At 37.9% G+C, this 14,093-nt stretch overlaps 1 protein-coding gene across 23 annotated transcripts in view; it reads right to left on the bottom strand.

Annotated features, from left to right (window-relative positions):
- Positions 1 to 14,093, bottom strand: part of RIMS2 (regulating synaptic membrane exocytosis 2) — a 599,820-nt gene that overhangs the window by 28,314 nt on the left and 557,413 nt on the right. The gene's annotated exons all lie outside the window — the stretch shown is intronic.

Genomic DNA, 14,093 nt, shown 5'->3' with positions numbered 1-14,093 from the left:
AAGTTTGTAAGTGAAATTAACATGTCACATTCTGTAAACTGCAAATCTCTACCCCAGAATATAAAGCAACCACAATTCCTTGTTAATAGGAGTCAGAAGACTGCCCCACTTTTTGTGGCTTACACAAGCCACTCAACGTCTCAGCTTCTTTATCTCGGGTGGGGGTTCGGAAGGTAGGGCACAATGATTCCAGTGCTAACCATGTCTTGCTCTGATTCTTGGGTATGTCTAGAGGGGACTTCAAAAGTGTTTTGTAAGATGCAAATATTACAATCTACAATTGTTCTTTCATACAATAAATATTTCCTAAGTGGTACAGATGTACAAGCTCTTTGCTTGACATACTGGGAGATTCAAATACTCATTCAGTTAATATAGTTGTGTGCTTAGTATATGCCAGGTACCTTTGTAAACACTTAGGGCACAATAATGATCAGAACAGATAAAAAAAAAAATCCCTGCTCTCATGGAGCTTACATTCTAGTAGGCGGAGACAGACACAATAGATCAGTAAATTATACAGTGTCAAGAGGGGGATAAATGCAAAAGGGAAAAATTAAGAGGGATGGAATAGTTTGCAATTTAAAAAAAGGGCTGCAGGGGTACCTGGGGGACCCAGTTGGTTGAGCTACCAGCTCTTGACTTTGACCCAGAGTTGAGGGATCAAGTCCCACAATGGGCTTCACCCTGAGCATGGAGACTGCTTAAGATTTTCTGTGTCTGTCTGTCTGTCTGTCTGTCTCTCTCTCCCTCTACCACTCTCCCCTGCACTCTCTCTCTCAAAGAAAAAAAAGGGGGGGGGCGCTGTTAGGGTGGGCCTCATTGACCAGGTGACATTTGAACAAAGATTTGAAGAAGTTGAGGAATTTAGCCATTTGGGTACATGAGGAAGAGAGCAAGTTTGAGGCAAAGAGAGGCTCTGGTGTAAAGGTTCCCAGTGCATCGGGGACTGACAAAAAGGCCAGCGCAGCAGCGGTGGGGCAATTGAGGGGGAAGAAAGGGGGTCAGAGAGGGAAGGGGCAGAGAAGGGGGCCGATGACACAGGGCCTTCTCTGTATGCGAATGACTCTGGCCATTGGACACCACAAGTTAGAAGGTACGAAAAAGGTAGGGGCGCCTGGGTGGCTCAATCTTTTAAACTACGACTCTCGATTTCTGCTCGGGTCATGATCTCTCGCCTGGTGGGATGGAGCACAGAGTCTGTTTGGGATTCTCTCTCTCCTCTCTCTCTGCCCCTCCCCCTGCTCACTCTCACAAAATAAATAAGCATTTAAAAATGCATTCAAATAATAATCCCCTCAAATCTTTCTAAAAACTAGGAAACTTTCAGTACAAATAAGCATGCCATCACATAACTTTTGGTTGTTTATCCTTAAGATCATCCCAGGTTCTTGCTTCTGTTTTTCTGGTAGGTTTTTGTCCTTTCTTATTAATATTCTTACAACTCCTTCTTAGTTCAATTTCCTGTTCATTATACACCTTCATAAAATATCAGCATTTCAATAGAACATTGATAAAACCAGAAACTCTAAGAGCACTTTTCATACCATATTGCTGTTTATTCAGAGAATAGAAACTTTTTTTTAATCAAATGAATTTTTTTAAATAAGAATGAAAAGAATCACAGAGTTTTGCAAGCTGAAAAAACTATTGAAAGTCATCTAATTTTTTTAAAACTGTGGGTCACAAATTTCTAGTGAGTCCTGAAAATAACTTATTAAGTTTTGATCAGCATCCTGAAATATAAAATGAAACAAAACACTAGAGTTTGGCCCATGAAGTAACTGCATCAATTGCAGTATTGTTTGCAGAAGACGTATGCATGTGTGTGTATGCACGTGCATGTGTGCACGTGTGTGTCGAGATGCGGTCAAGAGGAAAGTATCGAGGATGAGGGACTGAACAGGGAAATCCTAGGAAAATAAACCAGCTAGGGGTGGAAACTTTTATTTCAGCATCCAGAGACAACGTCACTTTGGAAAGGACTATCTTGGGTTTCTACTAGTGATTGCATGGGGACAAGGAATCTAAAACCTGAAAGAGAGGTCATGCCTGAGTTGCTTGGGCCCTTCTCTGTGTTAATGACCTCGGTTTCTTCACCATGAAGAAGTTAGTCTACAGTCATGCAGACACACTTATTTCCATATAAGCATAATTTCTCTCTTGTAGTTTTAGAACAGGGTTTTCCTGGGAAGCTTTTTGATATTTTTTTTCCTATAGTTAGAATCTTAGAGATATAGAAAATGATAGAAGAATGGCATAAGGGGAAGTAGGGAGCACTAAAGACAGAAGAAAATCCCTTGTTTCAATGAAGATAGCTTTAAGGAAAAAGTAGAATGTTGGCACATGGGCATTAGAGAGAAAAACCCAGTAATGGCTAGAGACTTCTGGCCTTGAATGACACTGAACTTACTGAGAAAATTAACAGTTCCACTTTTTTTCCTATGCTCAATTGCTTGCCTTTGTATTTCATAAACACACACACACACACACCCTTACACACAGATATAATATTTCTGGTTTATACATTTTCAGCAAGCTGATTATTTCTTATTCCATTCTGATATAAATACTGCCACCCCCAAGTGAATTTGAAAATTTACACTCAAAAGAAACCACTGATAAAAGACTAAAAATGTCATTCCTCCATACAAGAATATATATCCAAATGGCTTTGGATGTGGTTCTTAAATGATGGGCCATTAGATAGTTTCATCATATAAAACTAAGTGTAACTCCAGACACATTATAATCCAGTATTTGCATTATTTATAACTTTCTTATTCATCCAAAAATAACCAGAGAAAAAAGTGAGTCACAAATATACACAATAAATTACCTTCTAAAAGCAAAATGTGGCCTTGAAAATAGATTCCACTGTTAAATATGAAAATCATCTTTCTGAAGAAGAGATATATAAATATAGCTTGCATATACTATTATAGCATTCTATTTGTTTAATATGAAACATATCCCACACCAATTATGCCCCTTCATTCTTACGTCAACCCTGAGAATGTCATTATTTCTTCTTTATAGATGAGCTAATAAAGATTTGATAATAGCAAGTCACTTGCTTAATTAGAAAGTGGTAGAGCAATACTCAAATTCAGAAGATCTGATTTCAGGTTCAAGGCCCTGCCTGTATAATGTATCACAGATGTCTCATACCATGCGTACTTACACAAAAATAGAACGGATAAAGTGTGAACCATACAGTAAATCAGGTGACTCAAAATAAGTAAAATAATTATTAAAACTAAATCTGTAACACCAATAAATGTTAAATTTATTCTGAAATAGAGACTTGGTCACTTAAGTGAATGTATAAAAAGGTTATTACGTGAAATAGTTACAGAGTGTCTAGACTACAGATTAGTTCAAGCAGGAGCAGAGTTGTGCCTTTGGCACAACTTGCTCTTTTCTACTTTAGAGAAGATGTAGGTGATGCTAATGAGAATGTAAGTTACTAACAAAGGGAGGGAAGGAAAGGAAGTAAGGCCCTGTGAGAAGTAGTGGAGAAAACAAGTAGCAAAAGGTCCAAAGGCAGCTATGAGAAAGAGGTAAAGTATTCCTATGGCTACTCTGGTGCTATATAGTGTCTTCCAGACAACCCAGAAATGGCTAGTTGCTAGAAGAGACAGGAATTGCTCAGAATAGGTTATAGAGCCATGCTACAGACTGATTTAACCTTTTGATATACACTTGCTTTAAAAACATGAAAATTCAGGGCGCCTGGGTGGCTCAGTCGGTTGAGCGTCCTACTTCAGCTCAGGTCATGATCTCATGGTTCATGAGTTCGAGCCCCGTGTTGGGCTCTGTGCTGACAGCTAGCTCAGAGCCTGGAGCCTGTTTCAGATTCTGTGTCTCCCTCTCTCTTTGACTCTCCCCTGCTCACGCTGTCTCTCGGTCTCAGAAATAAGTAAAACATTAAAAAAAATTTTTAAATATAAAAACATGAAAATTCATCTCTACCTCAGTCTTCACAACTGATGTCAATTCTGCCATGGTGAACTACTCCTCCTTACAGCAATGATTCTATGCTAAATAGAAATCTTATATATATAAAAAAATAAATCATACATACATATATATATATAAAATTTGAAACCAACTCTAAGAATCCTAATATATACTTTTTTTTCTGTAACAAAATAACTTTTCATTTAAGTCATGAGAGAAAAAATCCACGTAGCCAACCAACATTTTCTACTGACTTCAGATTGCTAAAAGTATTTAATAGTCTTGGGCAATTACCCTTGACTTGAATATGAAATCCAAACTATACAATCTTTTCTCCCCTCCCTAGCTTAATGTCAATATGTTACAAATACATTGTAAGCTTTTGTGATTTCAGTTTTCAAACATAGTTTTGGTGTTTACTCAGCAGATTTACAAAGTGAATAGCAGACTGCACCTGTTAGCAGCTGGTCAACCGAAAACTTTCACAAAGGTTGATGAAGTCAAAGGATGTTTAGGGTATAAGAAGATAAAAAAGGAAACATTAAATGATCAACATTTCCATTATTCTGTAATGAGATTTAGGATGATGTTTGCCTTTATCTTATGACAGACAAATGTCCACAGAGGTAAGCAAATTAATTTCTTGAGTAGGCTAAAAAGCAGTAATAGGATTTGACTGAAGAAAGAAGGAATAAAAACCCTCTAAAGATCAAAGTTATGAATCATAAAAGCAGCTAGATGATAAGGGAAAGAACAAATATGTGGATTCTAATATTACTTGTGGCCCTTTATATACAATAATAATGACGATGATATTAGCTAATGTTCTGTTTTTCATAAACATTTCCTCACTTGATGTTCATAAACACTCTCCAGTGTAGCTACTGTCATTATTCTCATATCACAGACAAGAAAAGTGATACGCACTAATTCAATAAATATATGTTAAGCACCTACCACGTGCCAGACTCTATTCTAGTTACTGGCGATATAGCAGTTAACAAACGTGGACAATCAGCTCCACACGCAGCTCAGATCCTAGTGGAAAAATCTAACGCGTGTGTTCACTTACTACTTGCCAGATCTTTTTCTAAATGACCTTACATACCAGCACATCAACTCATTCAATAAATGCATAACCCTACGGAAGAGATACTACTGTTAATATCTTTATTTTCTAAATGAAAAAATTGAAAAAAATAAATAAGGAATCTGAGGGACACTGAGGATAAACTACTGTCCAAGGTTATATAGGTTATTAAGAAATGAAACCAGAATTTACATCCATGAAGACTGATGCCTGGTTTATAATTTGTCCAATGTCATAAGTAGCAAATCCAGGATTTGAATGTAGATCTTCTGACTCTATGATCCATACTACTAACTGCTAAATAAGATGGCTTAAGAGAACCTTCTGATATCAGCATTAGACAATACAGCTGCTGATAAGAACTATTTTTCCATATATAACAAAGAATGTTTAGCACAGGAGTTGTATCTCCATATTTATATGACATATTTATATAAATATTCATTTAGCTATCACCAGGAATCCAAAACTCTTACTAAATGTCCTCAAGAATTTTAGGAGTCCGTGTACAGAGATGACTTCAGACAGAACCACAAGAACTAAGCCTCAGAGAAAGTAGGAAATATACTCTCATGCGATTTGTAACTTACTGGTATTTGGTCACCCCCGAAAGTATACTTCCCAAAATACAATGGAGTCAATCATAAGCCAAGCATTTTCGAGAGGTACTACCAAAATTTAGAAAAAGAAGGCTCATGCCTTCTATATACCAGCTAGACAAGTTTTAAAAGTCATGTGAAATGCCATTTTCAAAGAAAACCTGAAATATTCATATAAAAAGGAAACACTGTTTCACTGATAACGTTAAGCATGATCCAATAATAAGTTAAAGATCAATAGGGAGGCTAGAAAGAGACATTTCCCAACTGTGTAGGGCCAGGGAAAAGAGAGGTACATGAAATACCATTGTGTTTCAATCATTCAGATAGCTCCCTTTCTGATGTATGATGGCCTTCACACGTTCCTTCATTTCCTCATTCATTCAGATATTTACTGGGCACCATATGCAAGACTCTTTCCTAGGATCTTTGGGTCAGAAGTACACAAAACGTGTGTTTGGCTCTTAAGCTGCTCAGAGTCTGGTGGTAGGGGAGAGGGAGGATAACACAGATAAGAAAAACAAATAAGTGCAATAAAGTGGAATAAGTAGTATATTTATAATTCGTTCTAGGCACTCTGGTGATGTAACACAGGGAGTGGCAGCTCTGCTTACGTGGGCCAGAGAAGCCTTTCTTCACAGAAGAAGAGATGCTGAGCTGCATTTTGAAGGCTCTTTGGTTGGCAGCAAATGGGGTAGAAGACACTGAAAACAGAAGTCTCTCAGACCCCTACTAAACATGTCTCTTAGGGATCTCAGTGGGCAAGAGTTAGCGCTCCTCATGAGGGCATCTCTCTTTCCAGTCCTTTAGGGCAGTGGTAGTAGCACGGATGGTTTCCAAGTTTGAGAAACTCCCTGCTTTTGTATTCTGTTCTACTATTCCAACCCACGCTCTGGCCTTGTGATAAATTTATACGGTCTTTATAGTAATGTTAGAAGAACATTTTCAAACATTTGAGAGGAGAGAGAGGTATTTCTTCTACTGTAACTCCCTTGGAATTCTATGAACATCACCTAGCAATATCTCATATCAATATGAGATCAAAATCTTAACATTTTGTGAGTATATTGGAGTGCCTGGATGGTTCAGATGATTAAGTGACAGACATCAGCTCATGTCATGATCTCACAGTTTGTGGGTTTGAACCCCATGTCAGGCTCTGTGCTGACAGCTCAGGGCCTAGAGTCTGCTTCGGATTTTGTGTCTCCCCCTCTCTCTGCCCCTTCCCTGCTTGTGTTCTTTCTCTCTCTCTCTCAAAAACAAATAAACATTTTAAAAAAGATTCTGTGAGTATTAACATTTCTATAAACACACAGAACGATCTAAAAATTTTATATAAGTTTCAGGTACAAATGCCCAACACAATGCAATATTTATAAACAGTGTGCTCATTTAAGCTGCCTTGTTCATTATTAGCTTACTTATTCACTCCTCATTTCCTCATTATTTCCTCCTTACTCATACCACAGTGAGTGGAGAATAATATTATATATGCATGGAAAATAGAGGTATTTCTTTAATCACAAGTAAATCTAGTTCCTATCTATTCCTCTTTGTTCTTTCTCTTTACTGGCTAAGCTTCCTATATTCCTTTGAACACACACGTCCATAAAGACTTGCTCTGATTAGCAATTTGTTTTACTGAGCCATATATTGCTTGGATATAAGTGGTTATACATTTTTGTACTGCTTGATACCATGCTGACATAAAAATAGAGAATTTAACAGTTTTCATAGAGATTTTGACTTAACTGTACAGTTGAGTCATTAATTGTAGGCACCTTACTTATTTTTCATCATATATGAAGGCAGAAGATTTGTAACAAAGTCATTTAGAGTTGTCAAAAACCAAAGGCAGTAGAGAAGAATGAGGATTCTGTCAAAGCAGTAAAAATGGTAAGATTTCTAATAGCAAAGTGGAAAAAAAAAAACCTATGGAAAACATTCCTATTGTACAGATCCAGGTCAAACATCACCTAGATTGGGCATAAGTGAATGGCTGCCTGAAGGTAGTTCTATTCGTAGCTTAGTACATTTGGTAAACAGTTCAGACTGTGTCCCAAGTGGCGAACTTAGAAACCAAACTAAGCAACTAAGCATCAGCTGACTTCCATTTCTGGGACTCTATGTCAAAGATGTCTGTAAGTAATAGTTTGTCTGTTGTGTTGATCTGAAACTTAATAACAGGACATAACAATACAGATTAAACATGTTTCTCTCCTAAAATTCAATTCAAGCTGATTCCACCTATCATACTTTATGTACACTTCCACAATAAGGTGAGAAACTCAGGTCTAACAGACAGAGGACTATACCTGGGGGGAAACAGTCTCAGTAAGAGGTAAATTCATAGTGTCATACAGAAACTCTCTAATAAGTATAGGAAATTATAAAGAGACCCAAATTGATAGGTGTTCTAGTTAAGGGAATGTTCTATAATCCTTCTCCTAGACCACTGGTTTATAACATGGATTTGTTGGCTTGGCAACTCAAGCCATTCAACACTGTAGCAGAGCAGTGTTTCACATCCCACTTCCTTTCCCATACTTGACAACAAATTTTGAAAAGATATTTGGAGAGGAGGTACAAGTCTTGATGCATGATTTACAGCCTAAAAAAATAGCCAAAAATATATACTTAAAATTTGGCAACACCATTCAAAAAGCTTTCTCCAAAATATTTATAGTCTGGCCACTATTTGTCATCATTTGGACATAGAAAAACTGGGGTATAGGATTTCTGAGTTCCTTTATTTTCTGTTATACGTTAATTTTTAATGTGTGTGATTACCTGGCATTGATCTAACATTTTAGAAAAAAGTCGTTGTTTTGTGATGCACTGTTAATAACCTACTAATTTCATTTCAAATAATGCTGTATTTCACACGATAAGGGCAGTATGTTATAGGTTCTCTGTAAGGCAAAAATACAAACTTTATATCTTAATAAATCTTATGTTATACCTGAATAAATACTAAAAGATACTTTTCAAGGACAATGATCTTAAAGTAATGGTTACACATTAAAATTCAACATAACTACAATTTTAAAATGGCATATAAAATTTTTGTACTATTATAAATTCATTTATTAAAACTGAATCATCTTTTAAAATTAAAACAAATTTTTAAGTTTTTTTTTTTTAATGTTTATTTATTCTTGAAAGAGAGACAGAATGCCAGTGGGAGAGAGGCAGAGAGACACAGAATCCAGAGCAGGCTCCAGGCTCTGAGCTGTCAGCACAGAGCCTGATGCGGGGCTCAAACTCATGAACCATGAGATCAGGATCTGAGCCAAGTTGACTGAGTCACCTAGGCACCCTGAACTGATTTTTATTCTCAACTTCAGATTATAGGTCAGGATTGGCTGACAAATGTACATTTTCTGCCTTCTATCGCCACTTAGAAGATGCATGTGGTAGAACCTTACCATTCTGAAGTAAATAAAATAGTCATCACATGTGTTCTAAATACAAGAGCATTTAAGATATCAGCACAAAGCAAAGCAAAGGCAGCTAAAGTACTCCTGTTTTGACCATAATAATGTCACACTTTCAGGATCATGGGACATTAATTTTAAAAATTGTAAGACTGGGGCACCTGGGTGGCTCAGTTGGTTAAGCATCTGACTTTGGCTCAGGTCACAATGTCACGGTTTGTGAGTTTGAGCCCCATGTCAGGCTCTGTGCTGTCAGTGCAGAGCCCTCCTTGGATCCTCTGTCCCCCTCTGTCTCTGCCCCTCCCCACTACATGCTCCTTCTCTATCTCAAAAATAAATAAATATTTAAAAAATTGTAAGACTACCACATTCTAACATATAACTTTGGAAAAGTACAGTATTCAACAGGAAAATAGAACTAATGGGGAAAATCAGGAAATAAATTACTTTGGTTATCTCTCTCTCTCTCTCTCTCTCACACACACACACATACACACACACACAAACATACACATGCACAATCACATTTGTAGAGACACAGATTGACTTATAAAAGAAAAAAAAATCAACCAAAATATAATGGATTGAAAATGAAACTATTCTTTAGAAGGTCCAAAATGAATAGCATATTGTCACATCCAATGGGACTTTTAAGGCCTCGTTTTCCTGGCTCCCTGAGCAACATTCTACAGAATTAACCAGTCTTGGGGCGCCTGGGTGGCTTAGTCGGTTAAGCGTCCGACTCTCTCTTGGGTCATGATCTCGCAGTTTGTGGGTTCGAGCCCTGCGTCGGGCTCTGTGCTGACTGCCAGCTCAGAGCCTGGAGCCTATTTCGGAGTCTGTATCTCCCTCTCTCTCTGACCCTCCCCTGCTCACGCTATCTCCCTCTCTCTCTCTCCTAGAAATAAATTTAAAAAAAAAAAGAATTAACCACTCTTTCAATCTGAAAGCATTATTTTATCTTGACTTCCAATATATCACATTCTTATGATTTTTCTCCTATATTTCTGGTACCTCCTCATCAACTTTCTTGGCTGATTTCACCCTTTCTATCAAATTTCTACCTTTAACATCTTCAACACATCCTTACAGTTCAGTCCTGGGCCCCCTGATCTCATATTTTCCCCACACGATCAATTCCATTTCCTGTTTTAAAAACCATATACAGTCACTCAAATGTATTACCAAGTACTGACCTCACATTTGAGTTTCCGAACTGATAACTGTCTACTTGACCTCACCACTAAAATACCTCACAGACCTCTCAAACTACACTCTTGCTCCCACATAAATCTTATCTTCCCTCTGTTAATAAATGACTTCCTCAGCCAAATAGTTGCTCAAGCCAAAAATGTGAACATCCTATTTTATTCCTTGCTTTATACTGTATGCTTTGTTCAATCATCATCAAATTCAATTGATCCTGCCTCTAAAACAGATCTCATGTCTATCCATTTCTCTTAATCCTATGCCAAGCCATATTCATTCTTGCTCTCAAGACATTATTCATAAAGCAGCCAGGATTATCTTTTACAAATATGCTGGGTCATGGCACCACCCTCCTAAAAATCCTTCAATGTCTTCTCACTGCAATTATAACAAAACACATGACCTTGAAGGGTCTTGCATGTCTCTCTAACTTTATCACAAGCCACACCTCCCAATGATCACCAGGCTGAAACAACACTGGTTTGCTCTTCAAACAGACCAAATTCTTCTTGGTCTCATGGTCTTCTGTCATGGCTGACTTCTCATTCTGAGGACTCAGCCTGAAAGGCCTTTCCTAACCATCCAATCCAAAGTAAGAGGCCATTTTTATTCTGCATGGCATCCTTTCCCCCTCTCCCATAATATTTTCCTAAAGCTATATTTGCAAAATGTATTTGCTTATATTTTATTCTCTCCCCAGCCCTACTCAATTGAATCTTCTATTAGAACAAAGATCATCTCTGTTTTATTCATTGCTGCACATTCTCTGTCTACTCATTGCTTAATATTTAGGAGATGTAATCTTGTTGAGTTAATGTAATAAAATAAAATAGAATTTATCTGTGAGTTTCTAGTTTTGAACAAGCTGAAAATCTAGTCCTCACTGTAAGTGACAGGATGTCAAACATCCTGAGGAAGGATTTCGTAAATTTTAAAGCCTATAATGAAGTCTTATTTCAACAAACTTGTGATTGCAAAGTCAATCAATTTACTCCCTATTCAAAGAATGTCTGTGTCAGAGTGCGTTTTGTCCATATATAATTGAACTGAGCTCTTTACAAGTTATTTAAAATGTTAGGACATATTGCCTTAAGTTGTACCAACTGTCACTGGTCTTGAAAGTTCAATTTTAGTGAAAGGGGTAGAACCTTCAGTAGAAGAAGTGGAAAGCAGCTTGCCACACTGTGCCAAGGCCACGTGGAAAGATCCCATCTGCTGAATTTCCACACAATAACCCAAAAGTCCACAGGCTAATGTGAGCATTCTGAATTTACAAAAAGATTCCAGTGATATTTAAGAAAAAAGAGGTATGTGTGTATGGGGATCTGGCGAGGAATAAATCCTTTCCACAGATTCCTTTTTTGATTGAAAAGAATCTCTTCTAAATTTCCTCTAGAGCACTCCTCAAACTCTAAGCCTCTCATTCCAGACAAAGGCCCAGTGGAATTCCAAGCTACAATAAAGACAATGGGTGCAATTTACCATTCTATGCAGTGCAGGATATCTGCCTGGAAATTCTTCTTTGAACACTTTCAGAGATGGAGAATTGCGGTTTTAATTATTAAATAATTATTCTTGGGGCGCCTGGGTGGTTTAGTCGGTTAAGCGTCTGACTTTCGCTTAGGTCATGATCTCGCGGTTCGTGGGTTTGAGCCCCGCGTCGGGCTCTGTGCTGACTGCCAGCTCTGAGCCTGGAGCCTTTTTCAGTCTGTGACTCCCTCTTTCTCTGACCCTCCCCTGCTCACGCTGTCTCTCTCTCTCTCCTAGAAATAAATAAAACATTTAAAAAATAAATAAATAAATAAATAATTATTCTTACGATGATGTCAGTAACAGCCTCCAAATATTGGGCCTGATGCCTTCTGTAATGGTACAGAAAAAAGTCCTCTTCCAAGGGCACCCTTGAAATATTCAAAAGACAGTTATTACTTATTACTTCCTTCCACAGCCTTCTGTTTTCTAGATCTTGACTCTCTTCCTCTATCTTTCCCCCTTGTGGTTCTCTATCTATACTAAAAATTTGCAGGTCATATGGACTTGTAGAGTCTAAGTATTGGACTTAGAGTTCCATACTGCTCCCTATAATCTGCCTGCATCCTTCTTAATATGGCCCTGTATTCCTCTTTCATTCTTTGGTATTTTAATTATTTGAGAGAGAGAAAGTGCATGCATGTGAGCAAGGGAGAGGGACAGAGGGGGAGGGAGATCTTAAATAGGCTCCATGCTGAGCTTGGAGCCCAACATGGACTTAATCCTATAATCTTGGGATCATGATCTGAGCTCAAATCAAGAGTTGGATGAATGCTCAACTGAATGAGCCAGCCAGATGCCCTTCATTCTTTGGTATTTCAAAAATGTAGTTTTCAGAAGCTCCCTGCTCCCTGAAATGGTTTCCTATGGATCTTCCTCCCTCAATTTTATTATTATTATTATTATTATTATTATTATTATTATTTAAATGTTTTTTTTCTGACAGAGACAGAGCATGAGTGGGGGAAGGGCTGAGAAAGACGGAGACACGGAATCTGAAGCAAGGTCTAGGCTCTGAGCTGTTAGCACAGAGACCAATGTGGGGCTCGAACTCAAGAACTGTGAGATCATGACTTGTCCTGAAGTCGGATGCTTAGCAGCTGACTGAGCCACCCAGGTGTGTACCCCCCCTCAATTTTAAAGCTTAGAACCAAGTCCAGATTTTGCTCTCCCACCCACATTGTGTTTTTAAGCCTCTCCTGCATTACTAATTATTGAGTCAAAATCAGCATAACTGTAGTCTCAATATATCCTCAGCTTGTGCCTTTCAGATAGGTTTGCAAGAAATCTCATTCCTCTCCTTGGGGTGGTCTTTCCGATGTTTCATTTATTTAACAAATATTTTTAGGCACCTACTACCTGAAGTACCTCAGGTGCATTAATATGAAAACAAAGATCCTTGTCCCCAGGAAGTTCAAATTCGAGCAGGGGGAGAGAGTTCATAAACAACAAATACAAAAAAAAATAAGTAAATTATACCATAAGCTAAAAGATCGTTAAGTGTTATTGAAAGGAAGCGGTACAGTAAGGGGGTAAAGGAATCAAGAGTGGTAGAGGTGACAGTCAAGGTAGTTATTGGCAAGATGGTGATATGTTTGAGCAAAGCCTTGAAGATGGTTCTCTCCTCCCTCCAAGCCTATTGCCTTCCTTTCCTTTATTGTATTACCATCTTATTCCCAGAGGTTTATTTAGTAGCTACAATGTGTGCAGTGCCAAAGTAGGTCCTGGAGACTCAAAAACTCCAGGGGAGACTATTTTCATGACTAGCTCACAGTCATTGGGAGAAGAACCACAAAACAGACATCCCATGGGTTAAGTGTTCCAATCAAGGTGTGGCTACATCAGAATTGCCAGGTGGCTGATTTTGAACTCTAAGAAAAATATGTTCTCATTGTCCCAAGATTTCTAATACTTGCTCAGTTCTTGTTTGTGGTTCAAATGTGGAGTCCAGAAGAGTAGTTATCCTCATTATCTTCAAAAGGCTTCTACAAATGTTCAGATATTTGAAGCTTTCCAACTAGTACATTTTACTTCTGTAATGGTTTTATGATCTGTTTTGAAGAAAGCATCTTGTCCTCTTGATTAAATCTGAAAATTTTTATTTTTCTTCTCAGTTTCATCTACATATTCTGTACCTGGCCTGCATATCTAGTTCATGGAATTTCAGGTCCATTTAAAAATCTTTTAATCACGGGAGCCTAGGTGGCTCAATCAGTTAAGTGTCCAATTTTGGCTCAGGTCATGATCTCGCGGTTCGTGAGTTTG

Source organism: Hyaena hyaena, unplaced genomic scaffold (assembly GCF_003009895.1).
Source record: "Hyaena hyaena isolate Hyena2069 unplaced genomic scaffold, ASM300989v1 scaffold_79, whole genome shotgun sequence".
In the NCBI taxonomy this organism is placed as follows: Eukaryota; Metazoa; Chordata; class Mammalia; order Carnivora; family Hyaenidae; genus Hyaena; species Hyaena hyaena.
The sequence above is the reverse complement of the archived record's forward strand: the minus strand, read 5'-3'. Positions and strand labels throughout refer to the sequence as shown.